At 51.2% G+C, this 25,732-nt stretch overlaps 17 non-coding genes across 17 annotated transcripts; all 17 read right to left on the reverse strand.

The window, feature by feature from the left end:
* Nucleotides 1-2: 2 nt before the first annotated feature.
* On the reverse strand, nt 3-121 carry LOC126274618 (5S ribosomal RNA). The gene has a single exon (XR_007550182.1). It is a non-coding gene; the product is annotated as a 5S ribosomal RNA (ribosomal RNA).
* Nucleotides 122-1,403: 1,282 nt separating this feature from the next.
* Nucleotides 1,404-1,522, reverse strand: LOC126273875 (5S ribosomal RNA). The gene has a single exon (XR_007549711.1). It is a non-coding gene; the product is annotated as a 5S ribosomal RNA (ribosomal RNA).
* A 1,282-nt stretch (nt 1,523-2,804) lies between these two features.
* On the reverse strand, nt 2,805-2,923 carry LOC126273876 (5S ribosomal RNA). Its single transcript, XR_007549712.1, has one exon. It is a non-coding gene; the product is annotated as a 5S ribosomal RNA (ribosomal RNA).
* Nucleotides 2,924-4,205: 1,282 nt separating this feature from the next.
* On the reverse strand, nt 4,206-4,324 carry LOC126273878 (5S ribosomal RNA). Its single transcript, XR_007549714.1, has one exon. It is a non-coding gene; the product is annotated as a 5S ribosomal RNA (ribosomal RNA).
* A 1,282-nt stretch (nt 4,325-5,606) lies between these two features.
* Nucleotides 5,607-5,725, reverse strand: LOC126274619 (5S ribosomal RNA). The gene has a single exon (XR_007550183.1). It is a non-coding gene; the product is annotated as a 5S ribosomal RNA (ribosomal RNA).
* A 1,282-nt stretch (nt 5,726-7,007) lies between these two features.
* LOC126274620 (5S ribosomal RNA) lies at nt 7,008-7,126 on the reverse strand. Its single transcript, XR_007550184.1, has one exon. It is a non-coding gene; the product is annotated as a 5S ribosomal RNA (ribosomal RNA).
* Nucleotides 7,127-8,408: 1,282 nt separating this feature from the next.
* On the reverse strand, nt 8,409-8,527 carry LOC126274621 (5S ribosomal RNA). The gene has a single exon (XR_007550185.1). It is a non-coding gene; the product is annotated as a 5S ribosomal RNA (ribosomal RNA).
* A 1,282-nt stretch (nt 8,528-9,809) lies between these two features.
* On the reverse strand, nt 9,810-9,928 carry LOC126274623 (5S ribosomal RNA). The gene has a single exon (XR_007550187.1). It is a non-coding gene; the product is annotated as a 5S ribosomal RNA (ribosomal RNA).
* Nucleotides 9,929-11,210: 1,282 nt separating this feature from the next.
* On the reverse strand, nt 11,211-11,329 carry LOC126273880 (5S ribosomal RNA). The gene has a single exon (XR_007549715.1). It is a non-coding gene; the product is annotated as a 5S ribosomal RNA (ribosomal RNA).
* A 1,282-nt stretch (nt 11,330-12,611) lies between these two features.
* LOC126274624 (5S ribosomal RNA) lies at nt 12,612-12,730 on the reverse strand. Its single transcript, XR_007550188.1, has one exon. It is a non-coding gene; the product is annotated as a 5S ribosomal RNA (ribosomal RNA).
* A 1,282-nt stretch (nt 12,731-14,012) lies between these two features.
* Nucleotides 14,013-14,131, reverse strand: LOC126274626 (5S ribosomal RNA). Its single transcript, XR_007550189.1, has one exon. It is a non-coding gene; the product is annotated as a 5S ribosomal RNA (ribosomal RNA).
* Nucleotides 14,132-15,413: 1,282 nt separating this feature from the next.
* On the reverse strand, nt 15,414-15,532 carry LOC126274627 (5S ribosomal RNA). Its single transcript, XR_007550190.1, has one exon. It is a non-coding gene; the product is annotated as a 5S ribosomal RNA (ribosomal RNA).
* Nucleotides 15,533-16,815: 1,283 nt separating this feature from the next.
* On the reverse strand, nt 16,816-16,934 carry LOC126274628 (5S ribosomal RNA). Its single transcript, XR_007550191.1, has one exon. It is a non-coding gene; the product is annotated as a 5S ribosomal RNA (ribosomal RNA).
* A 1,282-nt stretch (nt 16,935-18,216) lies between these two features.
* On the reverse strand, nt 18,217-18,335 carry LOC126274232 (5S ribosomal RNA). The gene has a single exon (XR_007550059.1). It is a non-coding gene; the product is annotated as a 5S ribosomal RNA (ribosomal RNA).
* A 1,282-nt stretch (nt 18,336-19,617) lies between these two features.
* On the reverse strand, nt 19,618-19,736 carry LOC126273881 (5S ribosomal RNA). Its single transcript, XR_007549716.1, has one exon. It is a non-coding gene; the product is annotated as a 5S ribosomal RNA (ribosomal RNA).
* Nucleotides 19,737-21,018: 1,282 nt separating this feature from the next.
* LOC126273882 (5S ribosomal RNA) lies at nt 21,019-21,137 on the reverse strand. The gene has a single exon (XR_007549717.1). It is a non-coding gene; the product is annotated as a 5S ribosomal RNA (ribosomal RNA).
* Nucleotides 21,138-22,419: 1,282 nt separating this feature from the next.
* On the reverse strand, nt 22,420-22,538 carry LOC126274153 (5S ribosomal RNA). Its single transcript, XR_007549980.1, has one exon. It is a non-coding gene; the product is annotated as a 5S ribosomal RNA (ribosomal RNA).
* Between the last annotated feature and the right edge of the window lie 3,194 nt (nt 22,539-25,732).

The following is a 25,732-nucleotide window of genomic DNA, read 5'->3' on the forward strand; positions in this document are numbered from 1 at the left end:
GGAGCCAACAGCACCCGGTGTTCCCAGGCGGTCACCCATCCAAGTACTAACCGGGCCCGATGTTGCTTAACTTCGGTGATCGGACGAGAACCGGTGTATTCAACATGGTATGGCCGTTGGCGTCGTTATACTGTAGCCGCACGGCAGAAGAAGGCTTCGCCTCTCCTCCCAACACACGCAATCGCCGTTTTCGGTGGCGCATTTGACGCAAAGCACGTCCTTCCACCTCGAAGGCGACGCGCAGTGAGGCGCGCCGCCACGTGGACCACACGCACAACACAGCTGCTCGTTGCACCGGCTGTCATTCGTTTGATTCGTGCGGCCTCCGACACTCGCGGGAGACGCACCTTATTATTGTTATCCGGCGCAGGGCTTGGGCGCGGCCGGCGGCGGGGGGACTGCGCGGGGTGTGGCAGTGTCCTGCTGGACCGAGGGAAGCGTTCTCACCTGCCTGACACGCGTCGCGCTTCCAGATATTTGCGTAATTCGCACGGTGCATTCTCGGCTGTCCCCTTCCGTCCCGACTTGTCCCGACTTTGCTCGACTGCCGCTCGCTGCCGCTCGGGTCGCGGTCCATATGACAGCACAAGCACGAGAAACATCTGCGAGATGGGCGCGGGCCGAACCGGCGTGTCCGAGGCGCCGTGTGCGGCCGTTCGGAGCTACCAGAGCAACTCTGTGCTGCGCCGTGCCGTGGAAAGGTGCGAAAACATGCACACTAGACACAGGCTGTTCGACAAAGCATCCATCTCTTGTAGCGACGAAAGGTAAATTTTTGTTTACAAATTTTCCGTTGTGCACTGCTACAAAACAATATGCCCTGACGTATTTCACAACATTTCTGTCACTTCATACTGTTTTGTTATTTCCAGAGACTCTTTGGAAGTCTTCCTTGGCGCACTCTTTTCAAACTGAGTTCCTTAATATCGTATCTTACGATAGTTTAAAATCAGTATGGAAGCATCTTTGTCACATGAGAAAGGTAGCATGAAAAAAGGGCTGCCAGGGGTAATGACAAGAAAGCAAGAAATGAAGACAGCCATAGTTCCCAGGCGGTCGCCGGTCCAAATACTAACGTTGTTGCTTATCTTCGGTGGTCGGACGGGAACAGGTTTTTTTTTAATGTAGTTAGTTTTTGGAATTTAGCGCTCCTACTAAACAGTAGGCTCTGACGCATTTCAAGAGCACATCTGTCGATTCGCAGTGTTTCGTTATTTTCAACGAGTTCCTAGCACTCTTCCTCCGTGCACTCTTGTTCAAACTGAGTTCATTACTGTAATTTCGCATCTTACGTTTAATACAGTAGTTTAAAATGCTTGTGGAAGCATCTTTGTCGCACCTGAGCGTTTTTATGAAAAGAGGGCTGGCAGGTGTAGTGACGTAAAATTTAAAAAAAGAGAGGGAGCCAACAGCACCCGGTGTTCCCAGGCGGTCACCCATCCAAGTACTAACCGGGCCCGATGTTGCTTAACTTCGGTGATCGGACGAGAACCGGTGTATTCAACATGGTATGGCCGCTGGCGTCGTTATACTGTAACCGCACGGCAGAAGAAGGCTTCGCCTCTCCTCCCAACACACGCAATCGCCGTTTTCGGTGGCGCATTTGACGCAAAGCACGTCCTTCCACCTCGAAGGCGACGCGCAGTGAGGCGCGCCGCCACGTGGACCACACGCACAACACAGCTGCTCGTTGCACCGGCTGTCATTCGTTTGATTCGTGCGGCCTCCGACACTCGCGGGAGACGCACCTTATTATTGTTATCCGGCGCAGGGCTTGGGCGCGGCCGGCGGCGGGGGGACTGCGCGGGGTGTGGCAGTGTCCTGCTGGACCGAGGGAAGCGTTCTCACCTGCCTGACACGCGTCGCGCTTCCAGATATTTGCGTAATTCGCACGGTGCATTCTCGGCTGTCCCCTTCCGTCCCGACTTGTCCCGACTTTGCTCGACTGCCGCTCGCTGCCGCTCGGGTCGCGGTCCATATGACAGCACAAGCACGAGAAACATCTGCGAGATGGGCGCGGGCCGAACCGGCGTGTCCGAGGCGCCGTGTGCGGCCGTTCGGAGCTACCAGAGCAACTCTGTGCTGCGCCGTGCCGTGGAAAGGTGCGAAAACATGCACACTAGACACAGGCTGTTCGACAAAGCATCCATCTCTTGTAGCGACGAAAGGTAAATTTTTGTTTACAAATTTTCCGTTGTGCACTGCTACAAAACAATATGCCCTGACGTATTTCACAACATTTCTGTCACTTCATACTGTTTTGTTATTTCCAGAGACTCTTTGGAAGTCTTCCTTGGCGCACTCTTTTCAAACTGAGTTCCTTAATATCGTATCTTACGATAGTTTAAAATCAGTATGGAAGCATCTTTGTCACATGAGAAAGGTAGCATGAAAAAAGGGCTGCCAGGGGTAATGACAAGAAAGCAAGAAATGAAGACAGCCATAGTTCCCAGGCGGTCGCCGGTCCAAATACTAACGTTGTTGCTTATCTTCGGTGGTCGGACGGGAACAGGTTTTTTTTTAATGTAGTTAGTTTTTGGAATTTAGCGCTCCTACTAAACAGTAGGCTCTGACGCATTTCAAGAGCACATCTGTCGATTCGCAGTGTTTCGTTATTTTCAACGAGTTCCTAGCACTCTTCCTCCGTGCACTCTTGTTCAAACTGAGTTCATTACTGTAATTTCGCATCTTACGTTTAATACAGTAGTTTAAAATGCTTGTGGAAGCATCTTTGTCGCACCTGAGCGTTTTTATGAAAAGAGGGCTGGCAGGTGTAGTGACGTAAAATTTAAAAAAAGAGAGGGAGCCAACAGCACCCGGTGTTCCCAGGCGGTCACCCATCCAAGTACTAACCGGGCCCGATGTTGCTTAACTTCGGTGATCGGACGAGAACCGGTGTATTCAACATGGTATGGCCGCTGGCGTCGTTATACTGTAACCGCACGGCAGAAGAAGGCTTCGCCTCTCCTCCCAACACACGCAATCGCCGTTTTCGGTGGCGCATTTGACGCAAAGCACGTCCTTCCACCTCGAAGGCGACGCGCAGTGAGGCGCGCCGCCACGTGGACCACACGCACAACACAGCTGCTCGTTGCACCGGCTGTCATTCGTTTGATTCGTGCGGCCTCCGACACTCGCGGGAGACGCACCTTATTATTGTTATCCGGCGCAGGGCTTGGGCGCGGCCGGCGGCGGGGGGACTGCGCGGGGTGTGGCAGTGTCCTGCTGGACCGAGGGAAGCGTTCTCACCTGCCTGACACGCGTCGCGCTTCCAGATATTTGCGTAATTCGCACGGTGCATTCTCGGCTGTCCCCTTCCGTCCCGACTTGTCCCGACTTTGCTCGACTGCCGCTCGCTGCCGCTCGGGTCGCGGTCCATATGACAGCACAAGCACGAGAAACATCTGCGAGATGGGCGCGGGCCGAACCGGCGTGTCCGAGGCGCCGTGTGCGGCCGTTCGGAGCTACCAGAGCAACTCTGTGCTGCGCCGTGCCGTGGAAAGGTGCAAAAACATGCACACTAGACACAGGCTGTTCGACAAAGCATCCATCTCTTGTAGCGACGAAAGGTAAATTTTTGTTTACAAATTTTCCGTTGTGCACTGCTACAAAACAATATGCCCTGACGTATTTCACAACATTTCTGTCACTTCATACTGTTTTGTTATTTCCAGAGACTCTTTGGAAGTCTTCCTTGGCGCACTCTTTTCAAACTGAGTTCCTTAATATCGTATCTTACGATAGTTTAAAATCAGTATGGAAGCATCTTTGTCACATGAGAAAGGTAGCATGAAAAAAGTGCTGCCAGGGGTAATGACAAGAAAGCAAGAAATGAAGACAGCCATAGTTCCCAGGCGGTCGCCGGTCCAAATACTAACGTTGTTGCTTATCTTCGGTGGTCGGACGGGAACAGGTTTTTTTTTAATGTAGTTAGTTTTTGGAATTTAGCGCTCCTACTAAACAGTAGGCTCTGACGCATTTCAAGAGCACATCTGTCGATTCGCAGTGTTTCGTTATTTTCAACGAGTTCCTAGCACTCTTCCTCCGTGCACTCTTGTTCAAACTGAGTTCATTACTGTAATTTCGCATCTTACGTTTAATACAGTAGTTTAAAATGCTTGTGGAAGCATCTTTGTCGCACCTGAGCGTTTTTATGAAAAGAGGGCTGGCAGGTGTAGTGACGTAAAATTTAAAAAAAGAGAGGGAGCCAACAGCACCCGGTGTTCCCAGGCGGTCACCCATCCAAGTACTAACCGGGCCCGATGTTGCTTAACTTCGGTGATCGGACGAGAACCGGTGTATTCAACATGGTATGGCCGCTGGCGTCGTTATACTGTAACCGCACGGCAGAAGAAGGCTTCGCCTCTCCTCCCAACACACGCAATCGCCGTTTTCGGTGGCGCATTTGACGCAAAGCACGTCCTTCCACCTCGAAGGCGACGCGCAGTGAGGCGCGCCGCCACGTGGACCACACGCACAACACAGCTGCTCGTTGCACCGGCTGTCATTCGTTTGATTCGTGCGGCCTCCGACACTCGCGGGAGACGCACCTTATTATTGTTATCCGGCGCAGGGCTTGGGCGCGGCCGGCGGCGGGGGGACTGCGCGGGGTGTGGCAGTGTCCTGCTGGACCGAGGGAAGCGTTCTCACCTGCCTGACACGCGTCGCGCTTCCAGATATTTGCGTAATTCGCACGGTGCATTCTCGGCTGTCCCCTTCCGTCCCGACTTGTCCCGACTTTGCTCGACTGCCGCTCGCTGCCGCTCGGGTCGCGGTCCATATGACAGCACAAGCACTAGAAACATCTGCGAGATGGGCGCGGGCCGAACCGGCGTGTCCGAGGCGCCGTGTGCGGCCGTTCGGAGCTACCAGAGCAACTCTGTGCTGCGCCGTGCCGTGGAAAGGTGCGAAAACATGCACACTAGACACAGGCTGTTCGACAAAGCATCCATCTCTTGTAGCGACGAAAGGTAAATTTTTGTTTACAAATTTTCCGTTGTGCACTGCTACAAAACAATATGCCCTGACGTATTTCACAACATTTCTGTCACTTCATACTGTTTTGTTATTTCCAGAGACTCTTTGGAAGTCTTCCTTGGCGCACTCTTTTCAAACTGAGTTCCTTAATATCGTATCTTACGATAGTTTAAAATCAGTATGGAAGCATCTTTGTCACATGAGAAAGGTAGCATGAAAAAAGGGCTGCCAGGGGTAATGACAAGAAAGCAAGAAATGAAGACAGCCATAGTTCCCAGGCGGTCGCCGGTCCAAATACTAACGTTGTTGCTTATCTTCGGTGGTCGGACGGGAACAGGTTTTTTTTTAATGTAGTTAGTTTTTGGAATTTAGCGCTCCTACTAAACAGTAGGCTCTGACGCATTTCAAGAGCACATCTGTCGATTCGCAGTGTTTCGTTATTTTCAACGAGTTCCTAGCACTCTTCCTCCGTGCACTCTTGTTCAAACTGAGTTCATTACTGTAATTTCGCATCTTACGTTTAATACAGTAGTTTAAAATGCTTGTGGAAGCATCTTTGTCGCACCTGAGCGTTTTTATGAAAAGAGGGCTGGCAGGTGTAGTGACGTAAAATTTAAAAAAAGAGAGGGAGCCAACAGCACCCGGTGTTCCCAGGCGGTCACCCATCCAAGTACTAACCGGGCCCGATGTTGCTTAACTTCGGTGATCGGACGAGAACCGGTGTATTCAACATGGTATGGCCGTTGGCGTCGTTATACTGTAGCCGCACGGCAGAAGAAGGCTTCGCCTCTCCTCCCAACACACGCAATCGCCGTTTTCGGTGGCGCATTTGACGCAAAGCACGTCCTTCCACCTCGAAGGCGACGCGCAGTGAGGCGCGCCGCCACGTGGACCACACGCACAACACAGCTGCTCGTTGCACCGGCTGTCATTCGTTTGATTCGTGCGGCCTCCGACACTCGCGGGAGACGCACCTTATTATTGTTATCCGGCGCAGGGCTTGGGCGCGGCCGGCGGCGGGGGGACTGCGCGGGGTGTGGCAGTGTCCTGCTGGACCGAGGGAAGCGTTCTCACCTGCCTGACACGCGTCGCGCTTCCAGATATTTGCGTAATTCGCACGGTGCATTCTCGGCTGTCCCCTTCCGTCCCGACTTGTCCCGACTTTGCTCGACTGCCGCTCGCTGCCGCTCGGGTCGCGGTCCATATGACAGCACAAGCACTAGAAACATCTGCGAGATGGGCGCGGGCCGAACCGGCGTGTCCGAGGCGCCGTGTGCGGCCGTTCGGAGCTACCAGAGCAACTCTGTGCTGCGCCGTGCCGTGGAAAGGTGCGAAAACATGCACACTAGACACAGGCTGTTCGACAAAGCATCCATCTCTTGTAGCGACGAAAGGTAAATTTTTGTTTACAAATTTTCCGTTGTGCACTGCTACAAAACAATATGCCCTGACGTATTTCACAACATTTCTGTCACTTCATACTGTTTTGTTATTTCCAGAGACTCTTTGGAAGTCTTCCTTGGCGCACTCTTTTCAAACTGAGTTCCTTAATATCGTATCTTACGATAGTTTAAAATCAGTATGGAAGCATCTTTGTCACATGAGAAAGGTAGCATGAAAAAAGGGCTGCCAGGGGTAATGACAAGAAAGCAAGAAATGAAGACAGCCATAGTTCCCAGGCGGTCGCCGGTCCAAATACTAACGTTGTTGCTTATCTTCGGTGGTCGGACGGGAACAGGTTTTTTTTTAATGTAGTTAGTTTTTGGAATTTAGCGCTCCTACTAAACAGTAGGCTCTGACGCATTTCAAGAGCACATCTGTCGATTCGCAGTGTTTCGTTATTTTCAACGAGTTCCTAGCACTCTTCCTCCGTGCACTCTTGTTCAAACTGAGTTCATTACTGTAATTTCGCATCTTACGTTTAATACAGTAGTTTAAAATGCTTGTGGAAGCATCTTTGTCGCACCTGAGCGTTTTTATGAAAAGAGGGCTGGCAGGTGTAGTGACGTAAAATTTAAAAAAAGAGAGGGAGCCAACAGCACCCGGTGTTCCCAGGCGGTCACCCATCCAAGTACTAACCGGGCCCGATGTTGCTTAACTTCGGTGATCGGACGAGAACCGGTGTATTCAACATGGTATGGCCGTTGGCGTCGTTATACTGTAGCCGCACGGCAGAAGAAGGCTTCGCCTCTCCTCCCAACACACGCAATCGCCGTTTTCGGTGGCGCATTTGACGCAAAGCACGTCCTTCCACCTCGAAGGCGACGCGCAGTGAGGCGCGCCGCCACGTGGACCACACGCACAACACAGCTGCTCGTTGCACCGGCTGTCATTCGTTTGATTCGTGCGGCCTCCGACACTCGCGGGAGACGCACCTTATTATTGTTATCCGGCGCAGGGCTTGGGCGCGGCCGGCGGCGGGGGGACTGCGCGGGGTGTGGCAGTGTCCTGCTGGACCGAGGGAAGCGTTCTCACCTGCCTGACACGCGTCGCGCTTCCAGATATTTGCGTAATTCGCACGGTGCATTCTCGGCTGTCCCCTTCCGTCCCGACTTGTCCCGACTTTGCTCGACTGCCGCTCGCTGCCGCTCGGGTCGCGGTCCATATGACAGCACAAGCACTAGAAACATCTGCGAGATGGGCGCGGGCCGAACCGGCGTGTCCGAGGCGCCGTGTGCGGCCGTTCGGAGCTACCAGAGCAACTCTGTGCTGCGCCGTGCCGTGGAAAGGTGCGAAAACATGCACACTAGACACAGGCTGTTCGACAAAGCATCCATCTCTTGTAGCGACGAAAGGTAAATTTTTGTTTACAAATTTTCCGTTGTGCACTGCTACAAAACAATATGCCCTGACGTATTTCACAACATTTCTGTCACTTCATACTGTTTTGTTATTTCCAGAGACTCTTTGGAAGTCTTCCTTGGCGCACTCTTTTCAAACTGAGTTCCTTAATATCGTATCTTACGATAGTTTAAAATCAGTATGGAAGCATCTTTGTCACATGAGAAAGGTAGCATGAAAAAAGGGCTGCCAGGGGTAATGACAAGAAAGCAAGAAATGAAGACAGCCATAGTTCCCAGGCGGTCGCCGGTCCAAATACTAACGTTGTTGCTTATCTTCGGTGGTCGGACGGGAACAGGTTTTTTTTTAATGTAGTTAGTTTTTGGAATTTAGCGCTCCTACTAAACAGTAGGCTCTGACGCATTTCAAGAGCACATCTGTCGATTCGCAGTGTTTCGTTATTTTCAACGAGTTCCTAGCACTCTTCCTCCGTGCACTCTTGTTCAAACTGAGTTCATTACTGTAATTTCGCATCTTACGTTTAATACAGTAGTTTAAAATGCTTGTGGAAGCATCTTTGTCGCACCTGAGCGTTTTTATGAAAAGAGGGCTGGCAGGTGTAGTGACGTAAAATTTAAAAAAAGAGAGGGAGCCAACAGCACCCGGTGTTCCCAGGCGGTCACCCATCCAAGTACTAACCGGGCCCGATGTTGCTTAACTTCGGTGATCGGACGAGAACCGGTGTATTCAACATGGTATGGCCGTTGGCGTCGTTATACTGTAGCCGCACGGCAGAAGAAGGCTTCGCCTCTCCTCCCAACACACGCAATCGCCGTTTTCGGTGGCGCATTTGACGCAAAGCACGTCCTTCCACCTCGAAGGCGACGCGCAGTGAGGCGCGCCGCCACGTGGACCACACGCACAACACAGCTGCTCGTTGCACCGGCTGTCATTCGTTTGATTCGTGCGGCCTCCGACACTCGCGGGAGACGCACCTTATTATTGTTATCCGGCGCAGGGCTTGGGCGCGGCCGGCGGCGGGGGGACTGCGCGGGGTGTGGCAGTGTCCTGCTGGACCGAGGGAAGCGTTCTCACCTGCCTGACACGCGTCGCGCTTCCAGATATTTGCGTAATTCGCACGGTGCATTCTCGGCTGTCCCCTTCCGTCCCGACTTGTCCCGACTTTGCTCGACTGCCGCTCGCTGCCGCTCGGGTCGCGGTCCATATGACAGCACAAGCACGAGAAACATCTGCGAGATGGGCGCGGGCCGAACCGGCGTGTCCGAGGCGCCGTGTGCGGCCGTTCGGAGCTACCAGAGCAACTCTGTGCTGCGCCGTGCCGTGGAAAGGTGCAAAAACATGCACACTAGACACAGGCTGTTCGACAAAGCATCCATCTCTTGTAGCGACGAAAGGTAAATTTTTGTTTACAAATTTTCCGTTGTGCACTGCTACAAAACAATATGCCCTGACGTATTTCACAACATTTCTGTCACTTCATACTGTTTTGTTATTTCCAGAGACTCTTTGGAAGTCTTCCTTGGCGCACTCTTTTCAAACTGAGTTCCTTAATATCGTATCTTACGATAGTTTAAAATCAGTATGGAAGCATCTTTGTCACATGAGAAAGGTAGCATGAAAAAAGGGCTGCCAGGGGTAATGACAAGAAAGCAAGAAATGAAGACAGCCATAGTTCCCAGGCGGTCGCCGGTCCAAATACTAACGTTGTTGCTTATCTTCGGTGGTCGGACGGGAACAGGTTTTTTTTTAATGTAGTTAGTTTTTGGAATTTAGCGCTCCTACTAAACAGTAGGCTCTGACGCATTTCAAGAGCACATCTGTCGATTCGCAGTGTTTCGTTATTTTCAACGAGTTCCTAGCACTCTTCCTCCGTGCACTCTTGTTCAAACTGAGTTCATTACTGTAATTTCGCATCTTACGTTTAATACAGTAGTTTAAAATGCTTGTGGAAGCATCTTTGTCGCACCTGAGCGTTTTTATGAAAAGAGGGCTGGCAGGTGTAGTGACGTAAAATTTAAAAAAAGAGAGGGAGCCAACAGCACCCGGTGTTCCCAGGCGGTCACCCATCCAAGTACTAACCGGGCCCGATGTTGCTTAACTTCGGTGATCGGACGAGAACCGGTGTATTCAACATGGTATGGCCGTTGGCGTCGTTATACTGTAGCCGCACGGCAGAAGAAGGCTTCGCCTCTCCTCCCAACACACGCAATCGCCGTTTTCGGTGGCGCATTTGACGCAAAGCACGTCCTTCCACCTCGAAGGCGACGCGCAGTGAGGCGCGCCGCCACGTGGACCACACGCACAACACAGCTGCTCGTTGCACCGGCTGTCATTCGTTTGATTCGTGCGGCCTCCGACACTCGCGGGAGACGCACCTTATTATTGTTATCCGGCGCAGGGCTTGGGCGCGGCCGGCGGCGGGGGGACTGCGCGGGGTGTGGCAGTGTCCTGCTGGACCGAGGGAAGCGTTCTCACCTGCCTGACACGCGTCGCGCTTCCAGATATTTGCGTAATTCGCACGGTGCATTCTCGGCTGTCCCCTTCCGTCCCGACTTGTCCCGACTTTGCTCGACTGCCGCTCGCTGCCGCTCGGGTCGCGGTCCATATGACAGCACAAGCACGAGAAACATCTGCGAGATGGGCGCGGGCCGAACCGGCGTGTCCGAGGCGCCGTGTGCGGCCGTTCGGAGCTACCAGAGCAACTCTGTGCTGCGCCGTGCCGTGGAAAGGTGCAAAAACATGCACACTAGACACAGGCTGTTCGACAAAGCATCCATCTCTTGTAGCGACGAAAGGTAAATTTTTGTTTACAAATTTTCCGTTGTGCACTGCTACAAAACAATATGCCCTGACGTATTTCACAACATTTCTGTCACTTCATACTGTTTTGTTATTTCCAGAGACTCTTTGGAAGTCTTCCTTGGCGCACTCTTTTCAAACTGAGTTCCTTAATATCGTATCTTACGATAGTTTAAAATCAGTATGGAAGCATCTTTGTCACATGAGAAAGGTAGCATGAAAAAAGGGCTGCCAGGGGTAATGACAAGAAAGCAAGAAATGAAGACAGCCATAGTTCCCAGGCGGTCGCCGGTCCAAATACTAACGTTGTTGCTTATCTTCGGTGGTCGGACGGGAACAGGTTTTTTTTTAATGTAGTTAGTTTTTGGAATTTAGCGCTCCTACTAAACAGTAGGCTCTGACGCATTTCAAGAGCACATCTGTCGATTCGCAGTGTTTCGTTATTTTCAACGAGTTCCTAGCACTCTTCCTCCGTGCACTCTTGTTCAAACTGAGTTCATTACTGTAATTTCGCATCTTACGTTTAATACAGTAGTTTAAAATGCTTGTGGAAGCATCTTTGTCGCACCTGAGCGTTTTTATGAAAAGAGGGCTGGCAGGTGTAGTGACGTAAAATTTAAAAAAAGAGAGGGAGCCAACAGCACCCGGTGTTCCCAGGCGGTCACCCATCCAAGTACTAACCGGGCCCGATGTTGCTTAACTTCGGTGATCGGACGAGAACCGGTGTATTCAACATGGTATGGCCGCTGGCGTCGTTATACTGTAACCGCACGGCAGAAGAAGGCTTCGCCTCTCCTCCCAACACACGCAATCGCCGTTTTCGGTGGCGCATTTGACGCAAAGCACGTCCTTCCACCTCGAAGGCGACGCGCAGTGAGGCGCGCCGCCACGTGGACCACACGCACAACACAGCTGCTCGTTGCACCGGCTGTCATTCGTTTGATTCGTGCGGCCTCCGACACTCGCGGGAGACGCACCTTATTATTGTTATCCGGCGCAGGGCTTGGGCGCGGCCGGCGGCGGGGGGACTGCGCGGGGTGTGGCAGTGTCCTGCTGGACCGAGGGAAGCGTTCTCACCTGCCTGACACGCGTCGCGCTTCCAGATATTTGCGTAATTCGCACGGTGCATTCTCGGCTGTCCCCTTCCGTCCCGACTTGTCCCGACTTTGCTCGACTGCCGCTCGCTGCCGCTCGGGTCGCGGTCCATATGACAGCACAAGCACTAGAAACATCTGCGAGATGGGCGCGGGCCGAACCGGCGTGTCCGAGGCGCCGTGTGCGGCCGTTCGGAGCTACCAGAGCAACTCTGTGCTGCGCCGTGCCGTGGAAAGGTGCGAAAACATGCACACTAGACACAGGCTGTTCGACAAAGCATCCATCTCTTGTAGCGACGAAAGGTAAATTTTTGTTTACAAATTTTCCGTTGTGCACTGCTACAAAACAATATGCCCTGACGTATTTCACAACATTTCTGTCACTTCATACTGTTTTGTTATTTCCAGAGACTCTTTGGAAGTCTTCCTTGGCGCACTCTTTTCAAACTGAGTTCCTTAATATCGTATCTTACGATAGTTTAAAATCAGTATGGAAGCATCTTTGTCACATGAGAAAGGTAGCATGAAAAAAGGGCTGCCAGGGGTAATGACAAGAAAGCAAGAAATGAAGACAGCCATAGTTCCCAGGCGGTCGCCGGTCCAAATACTAACGTTGTTGCTTATCTTCGGTGGTCGGACGGGAACAGGTTTTTTTTTAATGTAGTTAGTTTTTGGAATTTAGCGCTCCTACTAAACAGTAGGCTCTGACGCATTTCAAGAGCACATCTGTCGATTCGCAGTGTTTCGTTATTTTCAACGAGTTCCTAGCACTCTTCCTCCGTGCACTCTTGTTCAAACTGAGTTCATTACTGTAATTTCGCATCTTACGTTTAATACAGTAGTTTAAAATGCTTGTGGAAGCATCTTTGTCGCACCTGAGCGTTTTTATGAAAAGAGGGCTGGCAGGTGTAGTGACGTAAAATTTAAAAAAAGAGAGGGAGCCAACAGCACCCGGTGTTCCCAGGCGGTCACCCATCCAAGTACTAACCGGGCCCGATGTTGCTTAACTTCGGTGATCGGACGAGAACCGGTGTATTCAACATGGTATGGCCGTTGGCGTCGTTATACTGTAGCCGCACGGCAGAAGAAGGCTTCGCCTCTCCTCCCAACACACGCAATCGCCGTTTTCGGTGGCGCATTTGACGCAAAGCACGTCCTTCCACCTCGAAGGCGACGCGCAGTGAGGCGCGCCGCCACGTGGACCACACGCACAACACAGCTGCTCGTTGCACCGGCTGTCATTCGTTTGATTCGTGCGGCCTCCGACACTCGCGGGAGACGCACCTTATTATTGTTATCCGGCGCAGGGCTTGGGCGCGGCCGGCGGCGGGGGGACTGCGCGGGGTGTGGCAGTGTCCTGCTGGACCGAGGGAAGCGTTCTCACCTGCCTGACACGCGTCGCGCTTCCAGATATTTGCGTAATTCGCACGGTGCATTCTCGGCTGTCCCCTTCCGTCCCGACTTGTCCCGACTTTGCTCGACTGCCGCTCGCTGCCGCTCGGGTCGCGGTCCATATGACAGCACAAGCACTAGAAACATCTGCGAGATGGGCGCGGGCCGAACCGGCGTGTCCGAGGCGCCGTGTGCGGCCGTTCGGAGCTACCAGAGCAACTCTGTGCTGCGCCGTGCCGTGGAAAGGTGCGAAAACATGCACACTAGACACAGGCTGTTCGACAAAGCATCCATCTCTTGTAGCGACGAAAGGTAAATTTTTGTTTACAAATTTTCCGTTGTGCACTGCTACAAAACAATATGCCCTGACGTATTTCACAACATTTCTGTCACTTCATACTGTTTTGTTATTTCCAGAGACTCTTTGGAAGTCTTCCTTGGCGCACTCTTTTCAAACTGAGTTCCTTAATATCGTATCTTACGATAGTTTAAAATCAGTATGGAAGCATCTTTGTCACATGAGAAAGGTAGCATGAAAAAAGGGCTGCCAGGGGTAATGACAAGAAAGCAAGAAATGAAGACAGCCATAGTTCCCAGGCGGTCGCCGGTCCAAATACTAACGTTGTTGCTTATCTTCGGTGGTCGGACGGGAACAGGTTTTTTTTTAATGTAGTTAGTTTTTGGAATTTAGCGCTCCTACTAAACAGTAGGCTCTGACGCATTTCAAGAGCACATCTGTCGATTCGCAGTGTTTCGTTATTTTCAACGAGTTCCTAGCACTCTTCCTCCGTGCACTCTTGTTCAAACTGAGTTCATTACTGTAATTTCGCATCTTACGTTTAATACAGTAGTTTAAAATGCTTGTGGAAGCATCTTTGTCGCACCTGAGCGTTTTTATGAAAAGAGGGCTGGCAGGTGTAGTGACGTAAAATTTAAAAAAAGAGAGGGAGCCAACAGCACCCGGTGTTCCCAGGCGGTCACCCATCCAAGTACTAACCGGGCCCGATGTTGCTTAACTTCGGTGATCGGACGAGAACCGGTGTATTCAACATGGTATGGCCGTTGGCGTCGTTATACTGTAGCCGCACGGCAGAAGAAGGCTTCGCCTCTCCTCCCAACACACGCAATCGCCGTTTTCGGTGGCGCATTTGACGCAAAGCACGTCCTTCCACCTCGAAGGCGACGCGCAGTGAGGCGCGCCGCCACGTGGACCACACGCACAACACAGCTGCTCGTTGCACCGGCTGTCATTCGTTTGATTCGTGCGGCCTCCGACACTCGCGGGAGACGCACCTTATTATTGTTATCCGGCGCAGGGCTTGGGCGCGGCCGGCGGCGGGGGGACTGCGCGGGGTGTGGCAGTGTCCTGCTGGACCGAGGGAAGCGTTCTCACCTGCCTGACACGCGTCGCGCTTCCAGATATTTGCGTAATTCGCACGGTGCATTCTCGGCTGTCCCCTTCCGTCCCGACTTGTCCCGACTTTGCTCGACTGCCGCTCGCTGCCGCTCGGGTCGCGGTCCATATGACAGCACAAGCACTAGAAACATCTGCGAGATGGGCGCGGGCCGAACCGGCGTGTCCGAGGCGCCGTGTGCGGCCGTTCGGAGCTACCAGAGCAACTCTGTGCTGCGCCGTGCCGTGGAAAGGTGCGAAAACATGCACACTAGACACAGGCTGTTCGACAAAGCATCCATCTCTTGTAGCGACGAAAGGTAAATTTTTGTTTACAAATTTTCCGTTGTGCACTGCTACAAAACAATATGCCCTGACGTATTTCACAACATTTCTGTCACTTCATACTGTTTTGTTATTTCCAGAGACTCTTTGGAAGTCTTCCTTGGCGCACTCTTTTCAAACTGAGTTCCTTAATATCGTATCTTACGATAGTTTAAAATCAGTATGGAAGCATCTTTGTCACATGAGAAAGGTAGCATGAAAAAAGGGCTGCCAGGGGTAATGACAAGAAAGCAAGAAATGAAGACAGCCATAGTTCCCAGGCGGTCGCCGGTCCAAATACTAACGTTGTTGCTTATCTTCGGTGGTCGGACGGGAACAGGTTTTTTTTTAATGTAGTTAGTTTTTGGAATTTAGCGCTCCTACTAAACAGTAGGCTCTGACGCATTTCAAGAGCACATCTGTCGATTCGCAGTGTTTCGTTATTTTCAACGAGTTCCTAGCACTCTTCCTCCGTGCACTCTTGTTCAAACTGAGTTCATTACTGTAATTTCGCATCTTACGTTTAATACAGTAGTTTAAAATGCTTGTGGAAGCATCTTTGTCGCACCTGAGCGTTTTTATGAAAAGAGGGCTGGCAGGTGTAGTGACGTAAAATTTAAAAAAAGAGAGGGAGCCAACAGCACCCGGTGTTCCCAGGCGGTCACCCATCCAAGTACTAACCGGGCCCGATGTTGCTTAACTTCGGTGATCGGACGAGAACCGGTGTATTCAACATGGTATGGCCGTTGGCGTCGTTATACTGTAGCCGCACGGCAGAAGAAGGCTTCGCCTCTCCTCCCAACACACGCAATCGCCGTTTTCGGTGGCGCATTTGACGCAAAGCACGTCCTTCCACCTCGAAGGCGACGCGCAGTGAGGCGCGCCGCCACGTGGACCACACGCACAACACAGCTGCTCGTTGCACCGGCTGTCATTCGTTTGATTCGTGCGGCCTCCGACACTCGCGGGAGACGCACCTTATTATTGTTATCCGGCGCAGGGCTTGGGCGCGGCCGGCGGCGGGGGGACTGCGCGGGGTGTGGCAGTGTCCTGCTGGACCGAGGGAAGCGTTCTCACCTGCCTGACACGCGTCGCGCTTCCAGATATTTGCGTAATTCGCACGGTGCATTCTCGGCTGTCCCCTTCCGTCCCGACTTGTCCCGACTTTGCTCGACTGCCGCTCGCTGCCGCTCGGGTCGCGGTCCATATGACAGCACAAGCACTAGAAACATCTGCGAGATGGGCGCGGGCCGAACCGGCGTGTCCGAGGCGCCGTGTGCGGCCGTTCGGAGCTACCAGAGCAACTCTGTGCTGCGCCGTGCCGTGGAAAGGTGCGAAAACATGCACACTAGACACAGGCTGTTCGACAAAGCATCCATCTCTTGTAGCGACGAAAGGTAAATTTTTGTTTACAAATTTTCCGTTGTGCACTGCTACAAAACAATATGCCCTGACGTATTTCACAACATTTCTGTCACTTCATACTGTTTTGTTATTTCCAGAGACTCTTTGGAAGTCTTCCTTGGCGCACTCTTTTCAAACTGAGTTCCTTAATATCGTATCTTACGATAGTTTAAAATCAGTATGGAAGCATCTTTGTCACATGAGAAAGGTAGCATGAAAAAAGGGCTGCCAGGGGTAATGACAAGAAAGCAAGAAATGAAGACAGCCATAGTTCCCAGGCGGTCGCCGGTCCAAATACTAACGTTGTTGCTTATCTTCGGTGGTCGGACGGGAACAGGTTTTTTTTTAATGTAGTTAGTTTTTGGAATTTAGCGCTGCTACTAAACAGTAGGCTCTGACGCATTTCAAGAGCACATCTGTCGATTCGCAGTGTTTCGTTATTTTCAACGAGTTCCTAGCACTCTTCCTCCGTGCACTCTTGTTCAAACTGAGTTCATTACTGTAATTTCGCATCTTACGTTTAATACAGTAGTTTAAAATGCTTGTGGAAGCATCTTTGTCGCACCTGAGCGTTTTTATGAAAAGAGGGCTGGCAGGTGTAGTGACGTAAAATTTAAAAAAAAAAGAGGGAGCCAACAGCACCCGGTGTTCCCAGGCGGTCACCCATCCAAGTACTAACCGGGCCCGATGTTGCTTAACTTCGGTGATCGGACGAGAACCGGTGTATTCAACATGGTATGGCCGTTGGCGTCGTTATACTGTAACCGCACGGCAGAAGAAGGCTTCGCCTCTCCTCCCAACACACGCAATCGCCGTTTTCGGTGGCGCATTTGACGCAAAGCACGTCCTTCCACCTCGAAGGCGACGCGCAGTGAGGCGCGCCGCCACGTGGACCACACGCACAACACAGCTGCTCGTTGCACCGGCTGTCATTCGTTTGATTCGTGCGGCCTCCGACACTCGCGGGAGACGCACCTTATTATTGTTATCCGGCGCAGGGCTTGGGCGCGGCCGGCGGCGGGGGGACTGCGCGGGGTGTGGCAGTGTCCTGCTGGACCGAGGGAAGCGTTCTCACCTGCCTGACACGCGTCGCGCTTCCAGATATTTGCGTAATTCGCACGGTGCATTCTCGGCTGTCCCCTTCCGTCCCGACTTGTCCCGACTTTGCTCGACTGCCGCTCGCTGCCGCTCGGGTCGCGGTCCATATGACAGCACAAGCACGAGAAACATCTGCGAGATGGGCGCGGGCCGAACCGGCGTGTCCGAGGCGCCGTGTGCGGCCGTTCGGAGCTACCAGAGCAACTCTGTGCTGCGCCGTGCCGTGGAAAGGTGCAAAAACATGCACACTAGACACAGGCTGTTCGACAAAGCATCCATCTCTTGTAGCGACGAAAGGTAAATTTTTGTTTACAAATTTTCCGTTGTGCACTGCTACAAAACAATATGCCCTGACGTATTTCACAACATTTCTGTCACTTCATACTGTTTTGTTATTTCCAGAGACTCTTTGGAAGTCTTCCTTGGCGCACTCTTTTCAAACTGAGTTCCTTAATATCGTATCTTACGATAGTTTAAAATCAGTATGGAAGCATCTTTGTCACATGAGAAAGGTAGCATGAAAAAAGGGCTGCCAGGGGTAATGACAAGAAAGCAAGAAATGAAGACAGCCATAGTTCCCAGGCGGTCGCCGGTCCAAATACTAACGTTGTTGCTTATCTTCGGTGGTCGGACGGGAACAGGTTTTTTTTTAATGTAGTTAGTTTTTGGAATTTAGCGCTCCTACTAAACAGTAGGCTCTGACGCATTTCAAGAGCACATCTGTCGATTCGCAGTGTTTCGTTATTTTCAACGAGTTCCTAGCACTCTTCCTCCGTGCACTCTTGTTCAAACTGAGTTCATTACTGTAATTTCGCATCTTACGTTTAATACAGTAGTTTAAAATGCTTGTGGAAGCATCTTTGTCGCACCTGAGCGTTTTTATGAAAAGAGGGCTGGCAGGTGTAGTGACGTAAAATTTAAAAAAAGAGAGGGAGCCAACAGCACCCTGTGTTCCCAGGCGGTCACCCATCCAAGTACTAACCGGGCCCGATGTTGCTTAACTTCGGTGATCGGACGAGAACCGGTGTATTCAACATGGTATGGCCGCTGGCGTCGTTATACTGTAACCGCACGGCAGAAGAAGGCTTCGCCTCTCCTCCCAACACACGCAATCGCCGTTTTCGGTGGCGCATTTGACGCAAAGCACGTCCTTCCACCTCGAAGGCGACGCGCAGTGAGGCGCGCCGCCACGTGGACCACACGCACAACACAGCTGCTCGTTGCACCGGCTGTCATTCGTTTGATTCGTGCGGCCTCCGACACTCGCGGGAGACGCACCTTATTATTGTTATCCGGCGCAGGGCTTGGGCGCGGCCGGCGGCGGGGGGACTGCGCGGGGTGTGGCAGTGTCCTGCTGGACCGAGGGAAGCGTTCTCACCTGCCTGACACGCGTCGCGCTTCCAGATATTTGCGTAATTCGCACGGTGCATTCTCGGCTGTCCCCTTCCGTCCCGACTTGTCCCGACTTTGCTCGACTGCCGCTCGCTGCCGCTCGGGTCGCGGTCCATATGACAGCACAAGCACTAGAAACATCTGCGAGATGGGCGCGGGCCGAACCGGCGTGTCCGAGGCGCCGTGTGCGGCCGTTCGGAGCTACCAGAGCAACTCTGTGCTGCGCCGTGCCGTGGAAAGGTGCGAAAACATGCACACTAGACACAGGCTGTTCGACAAAGCATCCATCTCTTGTAGCGACGAAAGGTAAATTTTTGTTTACAAATTTTCCGTTGTGCACTGCTACAAAACAATATGCCCTGACGTATTTCACAACATTTCTGTCACTTCATACTGTTTTGTTATTTCCAGAGACTCTTTGGAAGTCTTCCTTGGCGCACTCTTTTCAAACTGAGTTCCTTAATATCGTATCTTACGATAGTTTAAAATCAGTATGGAAGCATCTTTGTCACATGAGAAAGGTAGCATGAAAAAAGGGCTGCCAGGGGTAATGACAAGAAAGCAAGAAATGAAGACAGCCATAGTTCCCAGGCGGTCGCCGGTCCAAATACTAACGTTGTTGCTTATCTTCGGTGGTCGGACGGGAACAGGTTTTTTTTTAATGTAGTTAGTTTTTGGAATTTAGCGCTCCTACTAAACAGTAGGCTCTGACGCATTTCAAGAGCACATCTGTCGATTCGCAGTGTTTCGTTATTTTCAACGAGTTCCTAGCACTCTTCCTCCGTGCACTCTTGTTCAAACTGAGTTCATTACTGTAATTTCGCATCTTACGTTTAATACAGTAGTTTAAAATGCTTGTGGAAGCATCTTTGTCGCACCTGAGCATTTTTATGAAAAGAGGGCTGGCAGGTGTAGTGACGTAAAATTTAAAAAAAGAGAGGGAGCCAACAGCACCCGGTGTTCCCAGGCGGTCACCCATCCAAGTACTAACCGGGCCCGATGTTGCTTAACTTCGGTGATCGGACGAGAACCGGTGTATTCAACATGGTATGGCCGCTGGCGTCGTTATACTGTAACCGCACGGCAGAAGAAGGCTTCGCCTCTCCTCCCAACACACGCAATCGCCGTTTTCGGTGGCGCATTTGACGCAAAGCACGTCCTTCCACCTCGAAGGCGACGCGCAGTGAGGCGCGCCGCCACGTGGACCACACGCACAACACAGCTGCTCGTTGCACCGGCTGTCATTCGTTTGATTCGTGCGGCCTCCGACACTCGCGGGAGACGCACCTTATTATTGTTATCCGGCGCAGGGCTTGGGCGCGGCCGGCGGCGGGGGGACTGCGCGGGGTGTGGCAGTGTCCTGCTGGACCGAGGGAAGCGTTCTCACCTGCCTGACACGCGTCGCGCTTCCAGATATTTGCGTAATTCGCACGGTGCATTCTCGGCTGTCCCCTTCCGTCCCGACTTGTCCCGACTTTGCTCGACTGCCGCTCGCTGCCGCTCGGGTCGCGGTCCATATGACAGCACAAGCACTAGAAACATCTGCGAGATGGGCGCGGGCCGAACCGGCGTGTCCGAGGCGCCGTGTGCGGCCGTTCGGAGCTACCAGAGCAACTCTGTGCTGCGCCGTGCCGTGGAAAGGTGCGAAAACATGCACACTAGACACAGGCTGTTCGACAAAGCATCCATCTCTTGTAGCGACGAAAGGTAAATTTTTGTTTACAAATTTTCCGTTGTGCACTGCTACAAAACAATATGCCCTGACGTATTTCACAACATTTCTGTCACTTCATACTGTTTTGTTATTTCCAGAGACTCTTTGGAAGTCTTCCTTGGCGCACTCTTTTCAAACTGAGTTCCTTAATATCGTATCTTACGATAGTTTAAAATCAGTATGGAAGCATCTTTGTCACATGAGAAAGGTAGCATGAAAAAAGGGCTGCCAGGGGTAATGACAAGAAAGCAAGAAATGAAGACAGCCATAGTTCCCAGGCGGTCGCCGGTCCAAATACTAACGTTGTTGCTTATCTTCGGTGGTCGGACGGGAACAGGTTTTTTTTTAATGTAGTTAGTTTTTGGAATTTAGCGCTCCTACTAAACAGTAGGCTCTGACGCATTTCAAGAGCACATCTGTCGATTCGCAGTGTTTCGTTATTTTCAACGAGTTCCTAGCACTCTTCCTCCGTGCACTCTTGTTCAAACTGAGTTCATTACTGTAATTTCGCATCTTACGTTTAATACAGTAGTTTAAAATGCTTGTGGAAGCATCTTTGTCGCACCTGAGCGTTTTTATGAAAAGAGGGCTGGCAGGTGTAGTGACGTAAAATTTAAAAAAAGAGAGGGAGCCAACAGCACCCGGTGTTCCCAGGCGGTCACCCATCCAAGTACTAACCGGGCCCGATGTTGCTTAACTTCGGTGATCGGACGAGAACCGGTGTATTCAACATGGTATGGCCGCTGGCGTCGTTATACTGTAACCGCACGGCAGAAGAAGGCTTCGCCTCTCCTCCCAACACACGCAATCGCCGTTTTCGGTGGCGCATTTGACGCAAAGCACGTCCTTCCACCTCGAAGGCGACGCGCAGTGAGGCGCGCCGCCACGTGGACCACACGCACAACACAGCTGCTCGTTGCACCGGCTGTCATTCGTTTGATTCGTGCGGCCTCCGACACTCGCGGGAGACGCACCTTATTATTGTTATCCGGCGCAGGGCTTGGGCGCGGCCGGCGGCGGGGGGACTGCGCGGGGTGTGGCAGTGTCCTGCTGGACCGAGGGAAGCGTTCTCACCTGCCTGACACGCGTCGCGCTTCCAGATATTTGCGTAATTCGCACGGTGCATTCTCGGCTGTCCCCTTCCGTCCCGACTTGTCCCGACTTTGCTCGACTGCCGCTCGCTGCCGCTCGGGTCGCGGTCCATATGACAGCACAAGCACGAGAAACATCTGCGAGATGGGCGCGGGCCGAACCGGCGTGTCCGAGGCGCCGTGTGCGGCCGTTCGGAGCTACCAGAGCAACTCTGTGCTGCGCCGTGCCGTGGAAAGGTGCGAAAACATGCACACTAGACACAGGCTGTTCGACAAAGCATCCATCTCTTGTAGCGACGAAAGGTAAATTTTTGTTTACAAATTTTCCGTTGTGCACTGCTACAAAACAATATGCCCTGACGTATTTCACAACATTTCTGTCACTTCATACTGTTTTGTTATTTCCAGAGACTCTTTGGAAGTCTTCCTTGGCGCACTCTTTTCAAACTGAGTTCCTTAATATCGTATCTTACGATAGTTTAAAATCAGTATGGAAGCATCTTTGTCACATGAGAAAGGTAGCATGAAAAAAGGGCTGCCAGGGGTAATGACAAGAAAGCAAGAAATGAAGACAGCCATAGTTCCCAGGCGGTCGCCGGTCCAAATACTAACGTTGTTGCTTATCTTCGGTGGTCGGACGGGAACAGGTTTTTTTTTAATGTAGTTAGTTTTTGGAATTTAGCGCTCCTACTAAACAGTAGGCTCTGACGCATTTCAAGAGCACATCTGTCGATTCGCAGTGTTTCGTTATTTTCAACGAGTTCCTAGCACTCTTCCTCCGTGCACTCTTGTTCAAACTGAGTTCATTACTGTAATTTCGCATCTTACGTTTAATACAGTAGTTTAAAATGCTTGTGGAAGCATCTTTGTCGCACCTGAGCGTTTTTATGAAAAGAGGGCTGGCAGGTGTAGTGACGTAAAATTTAAAAAAAGAGAGGGAGCCAACAGCACCCGGTGTTCCCAGGCGGTCACCCATCCAAGTACTAACTGGGCCCGATGTTGCTTAACTTCGGTGATCGGACGAGAACCGGTGTATTCAACATGGTATGGCCGCTGGCGTCGTTATACTGTAACCGCACGGCAGAAGAAGGCTTCGCCTCTCCTCCCAACACACGCAATCGCCGTTTTCGGTGGCGCATTTGACGCAAAGCACGTCCTTCCACCTCGAAGGCGACGCGCAGTGAGGCGCGCCGCCACGTGGACCACACGCACAACACAGCTGCTCGTTGCACCGGCTGTCATTCGTTTGATTCGTGCGGCCTCCGACACTCGCGGGAGACGCACCTTATTATTGTTATCCGGCGCAGGGCTTGGGCGCGGCCGGCGGCGGGGGGACTGCGCGGGGTGTGGCAGTGTCCTGCTGGACCGAGGGAAGCGTTCTCACCTGCCTGACACGCGTCGCGCTTCCAGATATTTGCGTAATTCGCACGGTGCATTCTCGGCTGTCCCCTTCCGTCCCGACTTGTCCCGACTTTGCTCGACTGCCGCTCGCTGCCGCTCGGGTCGCGGTCCATATGACAGCACAAGCACGAGAAACATCTGCGAGATGGGCGCGGGCCGAACCGGCGTGTCCGAGGCGCCGTGTGCGGCCGTTCGGAGCTACCAGAGCAACTCTGTGCTGCGCCGTGCCGTGGAAAGGTGCGAAAACATGCACACTAGACACAGGCTGTTCGACAAAGCATCCATCTCTTGTAGCGACGAAAGGTAAATTTTTGTTTACAAATTTTCCGTTGTGCACTGCTACAAAACAATATGCCCTGACGTATTTCACAACATTTCTGTCACTTCATACTGTTTTGTTATTTCCAGAGACTCTTTGGAAGTCTTCCTTGGCGCACTCTTTTCAAACTGAGTTCCTTAATATCGTATCTTACGATAGTTTAAAATCAGTATGGAAGCATCTTTGTCACATGAGAAAGGTAGCATGAAAAAAGGGCTGCCAGGGGTAATGACAAGAAAGCAAGAAATGAAGACAGCCATAGTTCCCAGGCGGTCGCCGGTCCAAATACTAACGTTGTTGCTTATCTTCGGTGGTCGGACGGGAACAGGTTTTTTTTTAATGTAGTTAGTTTTTGGAATTTAGCGCTCCTACTAAACAGTAGGCTCTGACGCATTTCAAGAGCACATCTGTCGATTCGCAGTGTTTCGTTATTTTCAACGAGTTCCTAGCACTCTTCCTCCGTGCACTCTTGTTCAAACTGAGTTCATTACTGTAATTTCGCATCTTACGTTTAATACAGTAGTTTAAAATGCTTGTGGAAGCATCTTTGTCGCACCTGAGCGTTTTTATGAAAAGAGGGCTGGCAGGTGTAGTGACGTAAAATTTAAAAAAAGAGAGGGAGCCAACAGCACCTTTTTTTTTTCTTTTCTTTTTTTTTTTTTTTTTTTTTTGTGTAGCGAGGTAAAAAGGAAAAAATGAGAGGGAGCCAACAGCACCTTTTTCTTTTTCTTTTTTTTTCTTTTTTTTTTTTTGTGACGTAAAATTTAAAAAAAGAGAGGGAGCCAACAGCACCTTTTTTTTTTTTTTCGTGAAAACGAAATGTGATAAATGCCTCCCATTTATACGCCAAAAACAGAAAGAGGAGACGGAAAGATATGGCGGATTCACACCGTAACAATCGATGATGACGACTGTCCAAATGGAACACAAAACATTTGTACGCAACCAGGACGACGCATCCACCGGAAAAGGAAAGTCATTGTCGGTCGGGCATCGAGCGTGGCTGGCAGGCGGCGGCAATGAGGGCAGGGGTCAATTAGTCTGAGGCCTGGCCACAGTGTCGCCCCCACACCCGTCATCACTCATATCGACTGTAAAACAAAACAATATTTCATGTATGAAAAAAAAAGAGAAATCGCAACAGCCTAGGTATAGTAAAAACAACATGAAACAAAACGCTATTTTAAAGCGCCGGTAATCCCGGTGTGAAATCCCACACCGACGAAAGGTTCCAAAAGTGCCGAGCGCAGACACGTGACGAGAAGTGGGAGCGCTCGACAGTAAAAGAAATGAAAAAAGAAAAAAGAAAAAATAACGCAGTCACCACTAGAAACTAGAACTGAAACATCAGTAACGAATCTCGTCACGCCACATACGCGGAAAAAAAAAGAAAAAAAAAAACTAATAATACCGACACTCATGCCAAACAAGAAGTTTGGCAATAACGTCCAGAAAAAACTGAAAAGACTTCTGATGTCGTTCGATAGTCAAGTTTCCGCAATTTTCGTTCCAGAAAACATAGAGAAAGTCGCATTTATTCATATTGTGTCGCTCAAGGGCAATTTGAAAATACGAGACAATAACATCCATGTTACGCAGGTACCGACATACGCGCAAAAGCATGCGCCAGTGCGACCTGCAAAAAATTTGCAAAATTTTGCCGATAATGTGGCGATGTCTGAATCTGAGAATGTTGGGTCCATAAAAAGGTAAGGAAGTCCAAATCGGTACACAACTTTAAAGAGAAAATAGCAAAAACTGTATGGCCAAAGATCCACACCGTGGCATTTCTCTTGGTGGTGGGGTAGACGACACACTGCGGAATTAATACATCATCCACAGTAACGGTTCGAGCGTCCACCCGCTGAATCAAACGAATCATATCCCTGGCGACGTCCCAAACACGGCGGAAGCGGTCACACGCAAAGCGGTGTTCAAGAGTATCGTCGACAGTACACACGTCACACACTCCAGATGGGATAAGGTTGATGGAATGAAGTTTGGAGTTGGTGGGGATGGTGCGATGCACCACCTTGTACCATGCAGCGTGTACGGAAGCCGGGAGGACTTTGTTGGCGAGGTTTTGCCACACTGCCACCCAGTTGCAGCGTGGCAATCGATACTCCCACTTGCAACGAATAGGAGGTCCGCGTATAGCATCGCAGACAGCGCTAACCGTGTGGGCGGAGATGTCACGAAGTGTCAGGTAACTATTATCGAAATAGTAGCGGCGCACATAAGAAAGATAAAACGGGATGTGCGACACAGAAACAGGTGCCACTTCAGAATGAGGACGATAACGATTAAAAACAACCGCGGTGGGACTGCAAGGTGCCTTCTGCATAACAGCGGTAATTCTCTTCCAAAGGAGAGCCGCACATTTGGCTGAAAAATCGACAAGTCCCAAACCGCCGTCGGACAGGCCCAAGGTACAGACAGCATGTGACACCTTAAAAATCTCCCCCCTCCATAAAAACCAGTAAATCGCCTGTGTGATGGCGCGCCCCAATTGCTTGGGTACCGGGAGAACCT

Source organism: Schistocerca gregaria, chromosome 5 (assembly GCF_023897955.1).
Source record: "Schistocerca gregaria isolate iqSchGreg1 chromosome 5, iqSchGreg1.2, whole genome shotgun sequence".
Classification (NCBI taxonomy): Eukaryota; Metazoa; Arthropoda; class Insecta; order Orthoptera; family Acrididae; genus Schistocerca; species Schistocerca gregaria.